This window comes from Bombina bombina, chromosome 5 (assembly GCF_027579735.1).
Source record: "Bombina bombina isolate aBomBom1 chromosome 5, aBomBom1.pri, whole genome shotgun sequence".
In the NCBI taxonomy this organism is placed as follows: domain Eukaryota; kingdom Metazoa; phylum Chordata; class Amphibia; order Anura; family Bombinatoridae; genus Bombina; species Bombina bombina.
The window spans coordinates 230039659-230045801 of NC_069503.1; positions in this window are offsets into that span (position 1 = coordinate 230039659).

Consider the following 6143-nt stretch of genomic DNA (forward strand, 5'->3'; position numbering starts at 1 on the left):
GGGATGTGAACCGCAGAAATTAGACAGGAGCTGGATTCCGCCCATGCAAGTATCGGAGATACTTCTTTCATAGCCAGAGGACTGTGAGTCCCCCCTTAATGATTGACATATGCCACGGTTGTGACATTGTCCGTCTGAAAACAAATGAACGATTCTCTCTTCAGAAGAGGCCACGACTGAAGAGCTCTGAAAATCGCACAGAGTTCCAAAATGTTGATTGGTAATCTCGCCTCCTGAGATCCCAAACCCCCTGCGCTGTCAGAGACCCCCATACAGCTCCCCAACCTGTCAGACTCGCATCTGTTGAGATCACAGACCAGGTTGGAAGAACAAAAGAAGCCCCTTGAACTAAACAATGGTGATCTGTCCACCACGTCAGAGAGTGTCGTACAATCGGATTTAAAGATATTAACTATGATATCTTTGTATAATACCTGCACCACTGGTTCAGCATACAGAGCTGAAGAGGTCGCATGTGAAAACGAGCAAAGGGGATCGCGTCCGATGCAGCAGTCATAAGACCTAGAATTTCCATGCATAAGGCTACCGAAGGGAATGATTGAGACTGAAATTGGTTTCAGCTTGTCGAAACCTTCAGACGTCTCTTGTCCGTCAGAGACAAAGTCATGGACACTGAATCTATTTGGAAACCTAAAAAGGTTACCCTTGTCTGAGGAATCAATGAACTCTTTGGTAAATTGATCCTCCAACCATGTTCTTGAAGAAACGACACAAGTTGATTCGTATGAGATTCTGCTAAATGTGAAGACTGAGCAAGTACCAAGATATCGTCCAAATAAGGAAATACCACAATACCCTGTTCTCTGATTACAGACAGAAGGGCACTGAGAACCTTTGAAAAAATCCTTGGAGCTGTTGCTAGGCCGAACGGCAGAGCCACAAACTGGTAATGCTTGTCTAGAAAAGAGAATCTCAGAAACTGATAGTGATCTGGATGAATCGGAATATGAAGATATGCATCTTGTAAATCTATTGTGGACATATAATGCCCTTGCTGAACAAAAGGCAGAATAGTCCTTATAGTTACCATTTTGAATGTTGATATCCTTACATAATGATTCAATATTTTTAAATCCAGAACTGGTCTGAAGGAATTCTCCTTCTTTGGTACAATGAATAGATTTGAATAAAACCCCAAACCCTGTTCCAGAACTGGAACTTGCACAATTACTCCAGCCAACTCTAGATCTGAAACACATTTCAGAAATGCTTGAGCCTTCACTGGATTTATTGGAATGCGAGAAAGAAAAAATCTTCTTGCAGGAGGCCTTACCTTGAAACCTATTCTGTACCCTTGTGAAACAATGTTCTGAATCCAAAGACTGTGAATCGAATTGATCCAAATTTCTTTGAAAAATCGTAATCTGCCCCCTACCAGCTGTGCTGGAATGAGGGCCGCACCTTCATGTGGACTTGGGAACTGGCTTTGGCTTTCTGAAAGGCTTGGATTTATTCCAGACTGAAGATGGTTTCCAAACAGAAACCGTTCCTTTAGGGGAAGGATCAGGCTTCTGTTCCTTATTCTGACGAAAGGAACGAAAACGATTAGCAGCCCTATATTTACCTTTAGATTTTTTATCCTGAGGTAAAAAAGTTCCTTTCCCCCCAGTAACAGTTGAAATAATAGAATCCAACTGGGAACCAAACAATTTATTACCTTGGAAAGAAAGGGAAAGCAAAGTTGACTTAGAAGACATATCTGCATTCCAAGTTTTAAGCCATAAAGCTCTTCTAGCTAAAATAGCTAAAGACATATACCTGACATCAACTCTAATGATATCAAAGATGGCATCACAAATAAAGTTATTAGCATGTTGAAGAAGTTTAACAATGCTATGAGTATTATGATCTGACACTTGTTGTGCCAAAGCCTCCAACCAAAAAGTGGAAGCTGCCGCAACATCAGCCAAAGAAATAGCAGGCCTAAGAAGATTACCTGAACATAATTAAGCTTTCCTTAGAAAGGATTCAATTTTCCTATCTAAAGGATCCTTAAAGGAAGTACTATCTGCCGTAGGAATAGTAGTACGTTTAGCGAGAGATAGCCCCATCAACTTTAAGGATTTTGTCCCAAAACTCTAATCTGTCAGATGGCACAGGATACAATTTCTTAAACCTTTTAGAAGTAGTAAATGAATTACCCAGATTATTCCATTCCCTAGAAATTACTTCAGAAATAGCATCAGGGACAGGAAAAACTTCCGGAATAACTAAAGGAGGTTTAAAAACCGAATTTAAACGCTTAGTAGATTTAGTATCAAGAGGACTAGATTCCTCCATTTCTAATGCAATTAAAACTCCTTTAAGTAAAGAACGAATAAATTCCATTTTAAATAAATATGAAGATTTATCAGTGTCAATATCTGAGACAGAATCCTCTGAACCAGAAAAATCATCATCAGAAACAGACAAATCAGAATGATGATGTTCATTTAAAAATTCATCTGAAAAATGTGAAGTTTTAAAAGACCTTTTACGTTTACTGGAAGGAGGAATAACAGACATAGCCTTCCTAATAGATTTAGAAACAAAATCTCTTATATTAACAGGAACATCCTGAGTATTAGATGTTGATGGAACAGCAACAGGTAATGGAATATTACTAATGGAAATACTATCTGCATTAGCAAGCTTAACATGACATTCATCACAAACTACAGCCGGAGGAACAGTTACCACAAGTTTACAGCAAATACACTTAACTTTGGTAGAACCGGCATCAGGCAGCGTTTTTCCAGAAGTAGCTTCTGATTCAGGGTCAATCTGAGACATCTTGCAATATGTAAGAGAAAAAACAACATATAAAGCAAAATCTATCAAATTCCTTAAAAGACAGTTTCAGGAATGGGAAAAAATGCCAATGAACAAGCCTCTAGCAACCAGAAGCAAATGAAAAATGAGACTTAAATAATGTGAAAAAAAGGAGGAGACAATAATGACGCCCACATTTTTTAGCATTTTCAGCCCCCGCGGGAAAAAAGTCAATTTTAAGGTAAGAAAAAATGATTTATTCATATGCATTATCCCAAATAATGAAACTGACTGTCTGAAATAAGGAATATTGATCATCCTGAATCAAGGCAAATAAATGTTTAAACACATATATTTAGAACTTTATATAAAAGTGCCCAACCATAGCTTAGTGTGTCACAAAAAATAAGACTTACTTACCCCAGGACACTCATCTACATGTAGTAGAAAGCCAAACCAGTACTGAAACGAGAATCCGTAGAGGTAATGGTATATAAGAGTATATCGTCGATCTGAAAAGGGAGGTAAGAGATGAATCTCTACGACCGATAACAGAGAACCTATGAAATAGATCCCGTAGAAGGAGACCATTGAATTCAAATAGGCAATACTCTCTTCACATCCCTCTGACATTCACTGCACACTGAGAGGAAAACCGGGCTCCAGCCTGCTGCGAAGCGCATAACGTAGAATCTAGCACAAACTTACTTCACCACCTCCACGGGAGGCAAAGTTTGTAAAACTGATTTGTGGGTGTGGTGAGGGGTGTATTTGTAGGCATTTTGAGGTTTGGGAAAGTTTGCCCCTCCTGGTAGGAATGTATATCCCATACGTCACTAGCTCATGGACGCTTGCTAATTACATGAAAGAAATGGCAGTGTTCTAGGTGTGTTACTCTACCTATTGGGTTTGAGCGGGAGTCCCAGTCTCCCTTACAAGGGGATCTGGGTAGGTTGGAAGGAGTCAACCGGCTAAAGACAGACACAGGTTAACAGACGGGACCTAAGGGGTTTCCATCTCTGAATGGCGAAGGACCTCAAGACCAAAGGAACAACATTCACGCAAAAACCATTAAAACATTATTACAGTGAGGTTAATACTAACAGCGATAAACAATAATATGGTGTGCCCCATTAGAAGAGCTTAAAATAAGGCATTACAATCAACATATCTTATAGATGATACCAATGTCACTAGTACTCAGTTTGGGCTGAGGGGGTCTATCTCAGAATAGCATAAGGCCTTAGAACTAAATAAGTGAAAAACAGAATTTATGTTTACCTGATAAATTACTTTCTCCAACGGTGTGTCCGGTCCACGGCGTCATCCTTACTTGTGGGATATTCTCTTCCCCAACAGGAAATGGCAAAGAGCCCAGCAAAGCTGGTCACATGATCCCTCCTAGGCTCCGCCTACCCCAGTCATTCGACCGACGTTAAGGAGGAATATTTGCATAGGAGAAACCATATGGTACCGTGGTGACTGTAGTTAAAGAAAATAAATTATCAGACCTGATTAAAAAAACCAGGGCGGGCCGTGGACCGGACACACCGTTGGAGAAAGTAATTTATCAGGTAAACATAAATTCTGTTTTCTCCAACATAGGTGTGTCCGGTCCACGGCGTCATCCTTACTTGTGGGAACCAATACCAAAGCTTTAGGACACGGATGAAGGGAGGGAGCAAATCAGGTCACCTAAATGGAAGGCACCACGGCTTGCAAAACCTTTCTCCCAAAAATAGCCTCAGAAGAAGCAAAAGTATCAAACTTGTAAAATTTGGTAAAAGTGTGCAGTGAAGACCAAGTCGCTGCCCTACATATCTGATCAACAGAAGCCTCGTTCTTGAAGGCCCAAGTGGAAGCCACAGCCCTAGTGGAATGAGCTGTGATTCTTTCGGGAGGCTGCCGTCCGGCAGTCTCGTAAGCCAATCTGATGATGCTTTTAATCCAAAAAGAGAGAGAGGTAGAAGTTGCTTTTTGACCTCTCCTTTTACCGGAATAAACAACAAACAAGGAAGATGTTTGTCTAAAATCCTTTGTAGCATCCAAATAGAATTTTAGAGCGCGAACAACATCCAAATTGTGCAACAAACGTTCCTTCTTTGAAACTGGTTTCGGACACAGAGAAGGTACGATAATCTCCTGGTTAATGTTTTTGTTAGAAACAACTTTTGGAAGAAAACCAGGTTTAGTACGTAAAACCACCTTATCTGCATGGAACACCAGATAAGGAGGAGAACACTGCAGAGCAGATAATTCTGAAACTCTTCTGGCAGAAGAAATTGCAACTAAAAACAAAACTTTCCAAGATAATAACTTAATATCAACGGAATGCAAGGGTTCAAACGGAACCCCCTGAAGAACTGAAAGAACTAAATTGAGACTCCAAGGAGGAGTCAAAGGTTTGTAAACAGGCTTAATTCTAACCAGAGCCTGAACAAAGGCTTGAACATCTGGCACAGCAGCCAGTTTTTTGTGAAGTAACACCGACAAGGCAGAAATCTGTCCCTTCAGGGAACTTGCAGATAATCCCTTTTCCAATCCTTCTTGAAGGAAGGATAGAATCCTAGGAATCTTAACCTTGTCCCAAGGGAATCCTTTAGATTCACACCAACAGATATATTTTTTCCAAATTTTGTGGTAAATCTTTCTAGTTACAGGCTTTCTGGCCTGAACAAGAGTATCGATAACAGAATCTGAGAACCCTCGCTTCGATAAAATCAAGCGTTCAATCTCCAAGCAGTCAGCTGGAGTGAAACCAGATTCGGATGTTCGAACGGACCCTGAACAAGAAGGTCTCGTCTCAAAGGTAGCTTCCAAGGTGGAGCCGATGACATATTCACCAGATCTGCATACCAAGTCCTGCGTGGCCACGCAGGAGCTATCAAGATCACCGACGCCCTCTCCTGATTGATCCTGGCTACCAGCCTGGGGATGAGAGGAAACGGCGGGAACACATAAGCTAGTTTGAAGGTCCAAGGTGCTACTAATGCATCCACTAGAGCCGCCTTGGGATCCCTGGATCTGGACCCGTAGCAAGGAACTTTGAAGTTCTGACGAGAGGCCATCAGATCCATGTCTGGAATGCCCCACAGCTGAGTGACTTGGGCAAAGATTTCCGGATGGAGTTCCCACTCCCCCGGATGCAATGTCTGACGACTCAGAAAATCCGCTTCCCAATTTTCCACTCCTGGGATGTGGATAGCAGACAGGTGGCAGGAGTGAGACTCCGCCCATAGAATGATTTTGGTCACTTCTTCCATCGCTAGGGAACTCCTTGTTCCCCCCTGATGGTTGATGTACGCAACAGTTGTCATGTTGTCTGATTGAAACCGTATGAACTTAGCCCTCGCTAGCTGAGGCCAAGCATT